The following is a 13,135-nucleotide window of genomic DNA, read 5'->3' as shown; positions in this document are numbered from 1 at the left end:
TCCCCTGGAGAAGGGAATGGCAACCCACACCAGTATTCTTGCCTGGAGAATCCCAGGGACAGAGGATCTTGGTGGGCTACTGTCCATGGGATCACAAAGAGTCAGACACAACTGAGTGACTAAGCATGTACACATATCCATACAGTGGAATATCAATAACATTACAAATAAGTGAACAACTGTACAACAACATAGAAGAATCATAGCAATATAACATAGGAAAAAAGTATGCTCCCAAAAGACAACATATGATATGATTTTATGCAATCTGAAAACAGAAATTAAACACTGTATCATTTAGGTATGATTTGGTAAAGAATGCACCTGCAATGCAGGAGACCCTGGTTTGATTCCTGGGTGAGGAAGATCTGCTGCAGAAGGGATAGGCTACCCACTCCAGTATTCTTGGGCTTCCCTTGCAGCTCAGCTGGTAAAGAACCTGCTTGAAATGTGAAGACCAGGGTTCGATCCCTGGGTTGGGAAGATCCCCAGAGAAGGGAAAGGCTACCCACCTCAAAAGCCTGGCCTGGAGAATCCCATGGACTATATAGTCCACAAGGTCTCAGAAAGTCTGACATGACTGAGAGGCTTTCACTTTCATGATTGCCATCACGTGAGTGTGATTGTTAAGAGTAATTTAATCAACAAAATGAGATTGTCAATTTCTCCCTTTATCTGTTAATATCTGTTTTATGTATTTTGGTGCTCCTATGTTGGGTGCATATATATTTACAGATGTTACATTTTCTTGAATTGATCCTTTGATCATTTGGTAATGGCTAGTCTCTGGTTACAGTCTTTGTTTTAAAATCTACTTAGACATAAGTACTGCTACCCCAGTTTTTTTTTTATTTCCATTTGCATGGAATACATTTTCCCCATCCACTCACTTTCAGTCTGGATGTGCCTTTAGATTGGAAGTGATTCTTTTATAGGCAGCATACACATGAGCCTTGTTTTTGTATCCATTCAGCCATTCTATGTCCTTTAATTGGACCATTTAGACCATTTAAACATTTAAAGTAATTACTGATAGGTATGTAGGGCCACCCAAGATGGACGGGTCATGGTGGAGAGTTCTGACAAAACGTGGTCCACTGGAGAAGGTAATGGCAAACCACTTCAGTATTCTTGCCTTGAGAACCCCATGAACAGTATGAAAAGGCAAAAATATAGGGCACTGAAAGATGAACTCCCCAGGTCAATAGGTACCCAATATGCTACTGAAGATCAGTGGAGAACTAACTCCAGAAAGAGTGAAGAGATGGAGCCAAAGCAAAAACAACACCCAGTTGTGGATGTGACTGATGATGGGAGTAAAGTCTGATGCTGTAAAGATCAATATCACATAGGAACCTAGAATGTTAGGTCCATGAATCAAGGCAAATTGGAATTGGTCAAGCAAGAGATGGCAAGAGTGAACATCAACATTTTAGGAATCAGCGAGCTAAAATGGACTGGAATGGGTGAATTTAACTCAGATGACCATTATATCTACTACCGTGGGCAAGAATTCCATAGAAGAAGTGGAGTAGCCACTATAGTCAACAAAACAGTCCGAAATGCAGTACTTGGATGCAATCTCAAAAACGACAGAATGATCTCTGTTCCTTTCCAAGGTAAATCATTCAATATCACAGTAATCTAAGTCTATGCCCCAACCAGTAATGCTGAAGAAGCTGAAGTTGAGTGGTTCTACGAAGACCTACAAGACCTTCTAGAACTAACAAATGAAAGAGATGTCCTTTTCATTACAGGGGACTGGAATGCAAAAGTAGGAAGTCAAGAAATACTTGGAGTAATGGACAAATTTGGCCTTGGAATACAGAATGAAGCAGGGCAAAGGCTAACAGAGTTTTGCCAAAAGAACACACCAGTCATTGCAAACACCCTCTTCCAATAAAACACATGGACATCACCAGATGGTCAATAATGAAATCAGATTGATTATATTCTTTGCAGCCAAAGATAGAGAAGCTCTATACAGTCAGCAAAAACAAGACCGGGAGTTGACTGTGGCTCAGAACATGAACTCTTTATTGCCAAATTCAGACTTAAATTGAAGAAAGTAGGGAAAACCACTAGACCATTCAGGTATGACCTAAATCAAATTCCTTATGATTACACAGTGGAAGTGACAAATAGATTCAAGGGTTAGATCTGATAGAGTGCCTGAAGAACTATGGATGAAGGTTCATGACATTATACAGGAGGCAGTGATCAAGACCATTCCCAAGAAAAAGAAAGGCAAAAAGGCAAAACGGTTGTTTGAGGAGGCCTTACGAACAGCAATGAAAAGAAGAGAAGTGAAAGGCAAAGGAGAAGTGGAAAGATATACCCATTTGAATGCAGAGTTCCAAAGAATAGCAAAGAGAGATAAGAAAGCTTTCTTAAATGAACAATGCAAAGAAATAGAGGAAAACAATAGGATGGGAAAAACTAGAGTTCTCTTCAAGAAAATTAGAGGTACCAAGGGAACATTTCATGGAAGATGGGCACACTAAAGGACAGAAATGATATGGACCTAACAGAAGCAGAAGATATTAAGAAGAGGTGGCAAGAATAAACAGAAGAAGTACACAAAAAAGATCTTCGTGACCCAGATAATCACTGTGGTGTGATCACTCACCTAGAGCCAGATATCCTGGAATGTGAAGTGAAATGGGCCTTAAGAAGCATCACAATGAACAAAGCTAGTGGGGGTATTGGAATTCCAGTTGAGCTATTTCAAATCCTGAAAGATGATGCTGTGAAAGTGCTGCACTCAATAGGGCAGCAAATTTGGAAAACTCAGCAGTAGCCACAGGATGGAAAAGTTCAGTTTTCATTCCAATCCCTAAGAAAGGTAATACCAAAGAATGTTCAAACTACTGCACAACTGTACTCATCTCACACGCTAGCAAAGTAATGCTCAAAATTCTCTCAGCCAGGCTTCAACAGTACTTGAAACATGAACTTCCAGATGTTCAAACTGGATTTAGAAAAGGTAGAAGAACCAGAGATCAAATTGCCAACATCTGTTGGATCATCGATAAAGCAAGAGAGTTCCAGAAAAACTCTATTTCTGCTTTATTAACTACACCAAAGTTTTTGACTGTGTGGATCACAACAAACTGTGGAAAGTTCTTCAAGAGATGGGAATACCAGACCACCTGACCTGCCTCCTGAGAAATCTATATACAGGTCAAGAAGTTACAGTTAGAACTGGACATGGAACAACAGACTGGTTCCAAATTGGCAAAGGAGTACATCAAGGCTATATATTGTCACCCTGCTTATTTAACTTACATGCAGAGTCCATCATGAGAAATGCTGGACTGGATGAAGCACAAGCTGGAATCAAGACTTCCAGGAGAAATATCAATAACCTCAGATATGCAGATGACACCACCCTCATGGCAGAAAGCCAAGAAGAACTAAAGAGCCTCTTGATGAAAATGAAACAGGAGAGTGAAAAAGTGGGCTTAAAACTCAACATTCAGAAAACTAAGATCATGGCATCTGGTCCCATCACTCCATGGCAAACAGGTGGGGAAACAGTGGAAACAGTGACAGACTTTATTTTCTTGTGCTCCTAAATCACTGCAGATGGTGACTATAGCCATGAAATTAAAAGATGCTTGCTTCTTGGAAGAAAAGTTATGACCAGCCTAGACAGCTTATTAAAATGCAGAGACATTACTTTGCCAACAAAGGTCATCTAGTCAAAGCTATGGTTTTTCCAGGAGTCATGTATGGATCTGAAAGTTGGACTATAAAGAAAGCTGAGCACTGAAGAATTGATGCTTTTGAACTGCGGAGTGGGAGAAGACTCTTGAGAATCCCTTGGACAGCAAGGAGATCCAACCAGTCCATCCTAAACTAAATCAGTTCTGAATGTTCATTGGAAGGACTGATGCTGAAGCTGAAACTCAAATCCTTTGGTCACCTGATGCGAAGAACTGACTCCTTGGAAAAGACCCTGATGCTGGGAAAGATTGAAGGTGGGAGGAGAAGGGGACAGTAGAGGATGAGATGGTTGGATGGCATCACCAACTCAAAGGACATGAGTTTGAGTAAACTCTGGGAGTTCATGATGGACAGGGAGGCCTGGCGTGCTGCAGTCCATGAGGTCGCAAAGTGTCAGACACAACTGAGTGACTGAACTGAACTGAACTGAACTGACGTACTTACTGTCATTTTGTTCATTGTTTTGGGGTTGTTTTTGTTGTTCTTTTTTGTTCCTTACTTCTTTTGTTCTCTGGGTTATCAATGGAAACAGTTTCAGAAGGTGTGGCTATTTTAACTGTGAAGACTATCACAACAGGCTGGCTCCATATAACATCTGTCGGTATTCTTTGTTGGTCCCTTCACCCTAGTTATTCCAAGACTGAACCACTTTTCTCCTTAAAATATCGCAATGTTCATAGTTTTGCCACCTAGATCTCACATATTACTAGTTAAATTTATCCCCAAATATCTTATTTTTTATTGTTATCATAAGTGGAATTTTTTGTTCCGTTGTGTTTTCTGACTTGTTATTTAAATAAAAGGGAGAGTTACTGATTTCCATACATACAGTTTTGTCTCATGGCCCCACTGTGATGGGTTGCAGTTTTTTCTTGATTCTAAAGGAGTAGAAATAATATACAAAGAAGAGAGTATTCCTTCTCTAAGATTCCAAGAGAACAGAACCAGAAACACAACTCTGTTGCAAGCCTAACATATGAAGGAAGACAAAGGCATCTTACAGTTAAAAAATGGCTGAGTCCAGGACAGGATTGCAGAAAAGGAAAGGACAAAGTTGCCTGCAAAAAGGCTTAATGTGCTACTGAGTGAATTGCTCAGCCATGTGGAGACTAATATATATGAGACCTATTATGGGTTGAATTGTGTCCCCCCAAAAGATGCTGAAGTACCAATCCCTAGTACCACAGGATAGGAACTTATTCAGAAACAGAGTCTCTGGAGAAAATCACATTAAGATATGTCTTTAGGGTAAGCCCAAATCCGATATGACTGATGTCCTTATGAAAATGGAAAATTTGGACACAGAGACAGGTACATCTTGTGAAGCTAAAGGCAAAATCTCAGTGATGGATCTACAAGTCAAGGGATGCCAAAGTTTGGTGGAAAACAACAAAAAGTTAGGGGAGAGGCATGGGACAGATTTTCCCTCACACCCTTCAGAAGGAACTAGCCCTTCTGAAATCTTGATCTCAGACTTTCAGATTCTAGAACTATGAAACAACACATACACACTAGTCACTCAGTCATGTCCAACTCCCATCCCTGGAATTCTCCAGGCAAGAATACTGGTGTGGTCTGCCATTTCCTTTTCCAGGGGATCTTCCAGACCCAGGGATTGAACCCAGGTCTCCTGCATTGCAGGCAAATTCTTTACCATCTAAGCCACTGTCTGCTGTCTGAGCCCCCAGTTTGTGGTGTTTTTCTACAGTAGCTCCAACAATCTGATACAGGATCCTAACTAGAGAAAAGAAATTGTTCTCAAAGTGTGGTTCCAAGACCAGCAGCATCAGAATCACCTGGAACTTGCTACAAAAGCAAATTCCTGAGTCCTCCTCTATATCTGCTGAATCAGCAACCCTGGGGGTGTTCTAAGGCATCTTCTAGATTATTCTGATGCACTAGTTTGAGAACCACAGCTCTGGAAAATTCCACATTCCTGGACAGTGGGAAGGACTCTGGAAAATAGGAATCTGAAACTGTTGGAATACACATAACAAAATTTACCATCTTAACCATATTAAGAGTGTATTTCAGTGGTATTAATTACATTCTTACTGTTGTACAACAGTGAGCCCAACAGTCAGCACTGTTTGTCTTGCAACACTGAAATTCTATACGTATTAAATAATAACTCTCCATTTTAATCCTCCTTCCAGCTCCCAGGAACCACCATTCTACTTTCTGTCTCTATGATTTAAATACATTTAAGTATTTAAGCAAAATTGTACAGGATTTTTTCTTTTCATCACTGGCTTACATTAATTTACATGATGTCCTCAAGGTTCATCTATGTTGCAGCATTTCAGAATTTCCTTCCGTTTAAAGGTTGAGTAATATTCCGCTATCTGTATTACCACATTCTTGCTTATTCATTTATCTGTCAGTGGACATTTGGTTGTGTTCCTGTTTTGGCTACCATGAAGAATGCTTCTATGGACAAGACATACATATGTCTTCAAGACCCTGCTTTCAATTCCTTGGGGTATATACCCAAAAGTGGAATTGCTATATCATATGGTAATTCTACCAATTTTTTTTTGAGGAACTGCCATATTTTGTTCCATAGGGGCCGTACATGTAACATCCTCACCAACAGTGCATAAGGGTTCAATTTCTCCACATTCTTTTCATCACTTATTATTTTCTTCTTTTTTAATAAAGACCATCCTAAGGATATGAGGTGATATCTCATTATAGTTTTGATTAGCATTTTCCTAGTGATTAGTTGTGTAGGCCATCTTTTCTTGTGCGTGATTGGATTTTTATATCTTCTTTAGAGAAACGTCTATTCAAGTCCTATGCCCATCTCTGAATTGAGTTTGTTGTTGTTTTTGCTGTTATTTAGGAGTTCTCTATGTATATTGGACATTAATCTCAAGTCAACTATAAGATTTGCAAATATTTTTCCCATTTTGCCTTTTTTCGCTCTGTTAACAGTCTTATAACATATAAAATTTTTAATTTTCATGAAGTGCAATTTGTCTACTTTTTTTTTTTGCCTGTGCCTTTAATATTATATTCAAGAAATCATTGCCAAATTCAGCATTGTGAAGCTTTGGCCCTATAAACTCATATGCATCTCTCAGCACTCAGCTCAGAAGTGCTGTGGTCACCAGCCCTTATACTCCACTAGAATTAGGTGTCATGTAGCCCCTCAGTAATATTTCTGTTATACCTAAGATCCTTCATATTATACTTCTGGTTTTTTGTGAATGTCTGTCCTGCCAGACACTGAACAAAGCACGTGCAATCTTTGTGTCTCCCATGCCAGCAGAGTGTAGCTGCTCCCTGCATGCTTTTTAAAGCGCATGGAGGCACATGTGCACACAACTTCACATCTGCTTTGGACCATGGCTGGAAGGAGCCATGGGGACCAGGCTGTCACAGGGAGGAGGAATACACACGCATTTGGCTCCAGACTCTTTATTCCCCACCTTCAGCACCTTGGTGACTTGTTAAGACCAGCCTGGAGTCATGTGCTCAGAGCAGAATAACCAGCCCAATGGAGAGACAGGTTTATTTCTATTGTAATGGGTAATAGTTTATTTCAGTGAACCAGAAGTTGGCAGCATAATAGCCTTCATGGGGGATGCCACACACTCATCACTGCCCCATCAGACCTGAGGTTCTCCCTGCCAGGCGAGCTGCCTTATCTTGCCTGGGAGAGAGACAAGCTGAGGAGGAAGAAGAGACAGGATCTGAGTCACGTGCCAGCAGCTAAGGACCCTTGTCTCAGATTGTACACTTGTGGAGGGATGGGTCCTAAGTAAACTTGCTTACTCTTGACAACTCAGGCCCTGAGCAGCCCAAGGGCTCCCTACTCACCCTGCCTCTGGCCATGAGACATCCCATGGCGACTAGGAAAAACAGGAGATGAGTGATCCCTGGCCTGGGCGGACACGGAGGCTGCCACAGGTGAGAGCTGAGTCCACCTGCCCTTGACATCAGCGCACATTGTGACTGATGACCAGAGAGAAAGCACCTGGTGGGGAGGAGGGTGGCCTGAGTGAGGCCAGGGGAGTCCAGGATTCTTCCAGTAAGCCCCCTGCACAGTGAGAATCTGTGCAGACACTGGTCAGGAGTGAAGAGGTCAAGTTTTGCTCTGAAAAGCTAAACCTCAGATCAAAAATGACAACATCTTGTGTTTCTCAAGCAATCTCGGCTCCAAAAGTTCCCCACAGACTGCTCCTGCACACAAGCCTCACCCAACTCGGGCAACTGAGCAGCTCATCCCACAGCTGGGCATAAACAGTGGTGCTTCTGAAGCCCCAGCCCTTCCAGCTCAGTCTTCGAAGGTGCACGACGTCAGTGCCTGGACAGAGGGTCCTATAGCCCCGGCCCCGGAGACACAGCAAGGAGTAAAGGAAGACCACATTCCCACACACATTCACACCATGGTCATACCATACCCACACACAGGGACAGACAATCCCTAAGCACACAGGGGGACCCTCAAGGATTCACATGATCCACATTACATCTGGCGACTCTGCCTCCAGCACACAAGGCTCTGAATACTCTCTCGTTATTAAATACATGCACTAGACAAATCCACAGAGAATTCCTCTGAAAACAAGAGGCAGAAAACAGTATTAAGAAATGTGCTGGAAACAGCCTGTTTTAGGTCACCTTAGAGATTCTCTGTGCCCAGTACTCCAGCCTGACTTGGAACCCATTCGCTCTGTAGACAGTGGTGGTGCATCTGGCCTCAGACTTGGACTTTTCCCCACCCTGAGACCAAAAGCCAGTACTCAGAGAGGACCCCTGGTCTGCCAGAGGCTTGAAAGGAGAAACTCACGTGTACTGGAAGAATATCACCAAACACCTACAAAGGCGCTGTGACCATATTAGCAGGTTTATTCACTCTGATCCTGGCCACACTGTTCTTGTTCTCCTTTAAAGTCTCAGATTCTCAACAATAAATAATGACTGCTTTGCATTTTACATCAAAGGCTCAGCCCCCATGAAGGTTATTATGCTGCCAACTTCTGGTTCACTGAAATTAACTATTACCCATTACAATAGAAATAAACCTGTCTCTCCATTGGGCTGGTTACTCTGCTGGTTACACATGACTCCAGGCTGGTCTTAGGAAGTTACCAAGGGCTGAAGGTGAGGAATAAAGAGTCTGAAGCCAAATTTCTTCATTCCAAACCATGACTCTCCCATGTACACCCTGGGATGTGGGGCACATTCCTGAACCTCACAGTGCTTCAGCTTCTTCATCTACAAAATGGATCTGGTAAAAGCTCAGAGGTCAGGAGTAGATTAAAGGAGACAGTACACATAATATCCATAGAGGAGAATCAGGCTATAGTAAAATAAAGGTTACCTAACATAACTGAATTTTATGCCTTTTCTATTATGAGTTCAGAAGGGCAAAATGACTTGCGATAGCCAAGGGGTAAGTAAATAGATGCAGTTTTCTGGGCATCACAAAATCAGACCACAGGTATTGCCAGGCTGTGGTCAGTACATTTCCCCCCACATTTCACAGGGAGTTTTTACGAGGTACAAGTAAGTCATTAGATGAGGACACTAGCTTTCATTCTCTGATACATGCTGCCATTCTTTGAGGGCAAAGGGGAAACAGTGCTTGCTCAGTAACTGATATCATTTCAAGACCAGTCAAAGTAAGATCTTTCCATTTTCCTGGATTCAGTCACTCAGGAGCTGTGCATTCCCAACAGCCTAGGGCACCACATATGCTCTTACTCGTCCTCAGTCATGCTCTCTCTCTCTCCCCAACGCCCAGCCTCCACTGAATGCTCCTCTCTCGTGGGTCTCTTCCCTGGCCTTGCTCAGAATTTCAGAGAGAAGCAGGACAGGAGCCATCAGAGAATCTAGGTCAGGGGAACACGGACCATAGGACCACATGACCAGCCTTAGTCACTTCTTCGGTCTCTACACTCAGGAAACCACCTCCAGCCAGCAGCCCCATGTACCTGGGAGAACCAAACAGATTCTGTCCCAGTCTCCGGAAGAAGCCAGTGTCAGTGTGGTACCTCAGCAGGGAGCTGTTCCTCCAGTGCTGCAGAGGGAACTTGTTGGGCATGTGCCAGATGCCCAGGTCCTGGGCCTGGATGTCGTAGTAGCCAGGGCTCTGCAGAGGGACACACATTCAGCCTCACCAGCCCAGGAGGTGCCACCAGCCAAAGACCCACATACAGTCCTCAGTGGAGCTGAGAGCTCAGGGCTCCAGGGAACAGGTGCCCAGCAGTGCTCAGACCCCTACCTCCTCCAGTAGATAATGAGACCCCACCACCCAAATAGCCTTGGTTGGAGGAAGCTGTGATTCAAGACATGGACTTCTGTCCTTCTTCTCCAGCCCCACCTCCACATTCCACATGCTCTGCTCCAGCCACACCCCGCTCCCCACCCTTTCCACCTGGGTGCTCAGTGCCACCCGCCCTGTAGTCATCACTGGTGGCCGCCTCTGCAGACCCAAACGTGTTGTAATTGGCCCAGTTGCCGTCCCCCTCTGGGTAGTCAGCACTGTTGCTCTGCTGACTGGACCACTGATCACCCAATGTGTGTTTCCCAAGCACGTTATTCTCATGCAAACTGGCCACCAGAGTCCAGCCACCACCTTCATGTCACAGAAGGTCTGGTAGATGACACCATTCTCAGTGCGGAGGTGATACAGGCCATCTGCAGAGGGAACCAGTCAGAGACCCCCTGTCTGAGCACAGGGTCTATCTCAGGCCCAAAACCAAAATGATCCCACGAATAAGAAACATGGCCAAAGGGTTCCTCTATTGAGTTTTATCACTGAGTGTCCTTACTGGCACAAGAGTTTCCCTGAGTTCAGAAGACCATGCCCCATGACTGAGGCAGAGCATAGAATTATCAAAACTTCCAATGATATTCCTCAACAATTTAAACATTGAAACCCAGTAATTCCACTCCTGGATATATACCCGAGGCAATTTAAAACAGCAACTTACATGCTTCTTCACCAGTGTTCACTGCAGCATTATTCACAACAGCCAAAAGAAGGTAACAACCCAAGAACCCACCAACGGATGAGTGGATAAACAAACCGTGGCGTGTACATACAATGGATAAGAAGGTGGACTTCCCTGGCAGTACAGTGGATAAGGATCCACCTGCCAATATAGGGGACACAGGTTCAATCCCTGGTCTGGGAAGATTCCGTATGTCGTTGGTGGTGTTCATCCACTAAGTTTTGTCCGATTCTTTGTGACCCCATGGACTGCAGCGCACCAGGCTTTCCTGTCCTTCACTATCTCCCAGAGCTGCTCAGACTCATGTCCATTGAGCTGATGATGCCATCCAACCATCTCATCCTCTATTGCCCTCTTCTCCTCTTGCCCTCAATCTTTCCCAACATCAGGGTCTTTTCCAATGAGTCAGCTCTTCCCATCAAGTGGCCAAAGTATTGGAGCTTCAGCTTCAGCATCAGTCTTTTCAATGAATATTCAGGAATGATCTCCTTTAGGATTGACTGGTTTAATCTCCTTGCTGTCCAAGGGACTCTCAAGAGTCTTCTCCAACACCACAGTTTAAAAGCATCAAGATTCCACATACCACAGGGCAACTAGGCCCATGCACCACAACTGCTGAGCCCATACACCTAGAGCCTGTGCTCCACAACAAAGGAAGCCACTGCAACAGAGAGTAGTCCCCACTTGCCACAACTAGAGAAAATTTGCTCAGCAACTGAGACCCAGCACAATCAAAAGCTGATAAACTATTTTTAAAAAGGAGTAAGGTTCTGACACTGCTACATGGATAAGCCTTGAAAACATGAAGTAAACTGAGACATTAAAGGCAAGTATTAGTCACTCAGTCATGTCCGATTCTTTGTGACCCCATGGACTAAATAGCCTGCCAGGCTCTTCTGTCCATGGAATTCTCCAGGCAAGAATACTGGAGTGGGTTGCCATTTCTTTCTCCAAATACTGCATTATTCCGTATATATGAGGTGCTTAGAGAAGTCATAGAGACAGAAGGTAGAATAGAATTTAACAGGGACTGGGGGAGGAGAGGAATATGAAGCTATTGTGGATGAGTATAGAGTTTCTGTCTGAGGTGATGAAAAAGTATGGGAAATCGTGATGATAGCTGCTCGATGCTACTTAACTGTACACTTAAAGTGATAAAACAGCAATTTTTAAGCTATCTAACTTTTATCACAATTTTTAAAAATCTCCTAGTGGGACTCAGTGGTTAAGAATCTGCCTACCGATGCAGGGGACACAGGCTCAGTTCCTGGTTCAGGAAGATTTTACATGCCACGGGACAACTAAGACCATGTGCCACAACTATTAAGCTCCCATGCCCTAGAGCTCATGCTCAGCCCGAGGAGCCACTGCAGTGGGAAACTCATGCACCACAACTAGAGGGGGAGTCCCCACTCACTGCAACTAGAGAAAGCCTTCACTCAGCAACAAAGACCCAAAAATAAATAAACAGGCAAAATTTAAAAAATAAACTCTCAGTGGACATAAACCTTACTGTCCTTCTGGGCTCAGGGTCAACACTTCATCACCTACCACACGCACTGCAGCACCTCGCCCTGATTTTCTTGTAGCTTCTGGGTAGAGATGGAGAGAAAAATGACAGGTCCATTTCTCTTTCCATGGCATAACCAAAGTATTGACCGAAGCTAGATGATACACAGAGTTTTATTCTTACTACTGGTTTGACACAAAGCCCAGGCTCTCCTTGCTCCCACCCCAATCCCATTCCTCCACTGGAGCAAAGCCTCACTGCCTGGGATGTAAGGCCCTGCGGTGTCCAGCATCCCCCTGGCCCAGTGTCCACCACAGGCTTATTGCGTCCCTCCCTCCACATGACCTCATGCTTCTTCTGGGCCCTGCCCTGGGCACTGGGCTCTCAAAGAAATCATACATTCCCCCAAGAGTTTACGTCCACAGAAATATACATTGAGAATAATAAATTTAAAAAGAAAGACAAGCTGAGGAGAAAAAATGAGAGAATCTGAGGTGAGACTGGACTGGCCAGCCTGGGGACAGGGGGTTGTCTGCGGAAAGGATGTCAGTGGTTACTCAGAGAAGGCCTCCTAGTCCTAGTGACCCCTTAGCTAATCGTGAGAGAATGGGCATGACTTTACAGTAGAAAGAAAAGAGAATGCAAAGCAAGAAATGTAGCATGCCCTCAGGCATGGAAAAAAATAATACAGCATAGTCCACCTGTCAGGAAGTGTCAGTAGTTTAATGTGGCTGAAACAGGAGGTGTAAGGTAGGAAGTGGTGAGAGCATGCCAACAGAGGTATTAAATGAAGAACTTTCTGTGCTAGCCTAAATTTCAAAGAAGTTGCAGACAATTCTAAAAGAATGGGAGAACAAAACATTCCAATTTTTTTTTGTTTTTGTTTTTTTCTTTGACAAAGAGAGGGCTGTGCTGGTCTTCATTGCTG

At 43.7% G+C, this 13,135-nt stretch overlaps 1 pseudogene; it reads right to left on the bottom strand.

Moving 5' to 3' along the window:
• Positions 1-9,077: 9,077 nt before the first annotated feature.
• On the bottom strand, positions 9,078-12,341 carry LOC122676415 (annotated as a pseudogene).
• Positions 12,342-13,135: the final 794 nt, after the last annotated feature.

This window comes from Cervus elaphus, chromosome 20 (genome assembly GCF_910594005.1).
Source record: "Cervus elaphus chromosome 20, mCerEla1.1, whole genome shotgun sequence".
Classification (NCBI taxonomy): Eukaryota; Metazoa; Chordata; class Mammalia; order Artiodactyla; family Cervidae; genus Cervus; species Cervus elaphus.
Note: the sequence above shows the minus strand (reverse complement) of the source record. Positions and strands in the feature narration are given on the sequence as shown.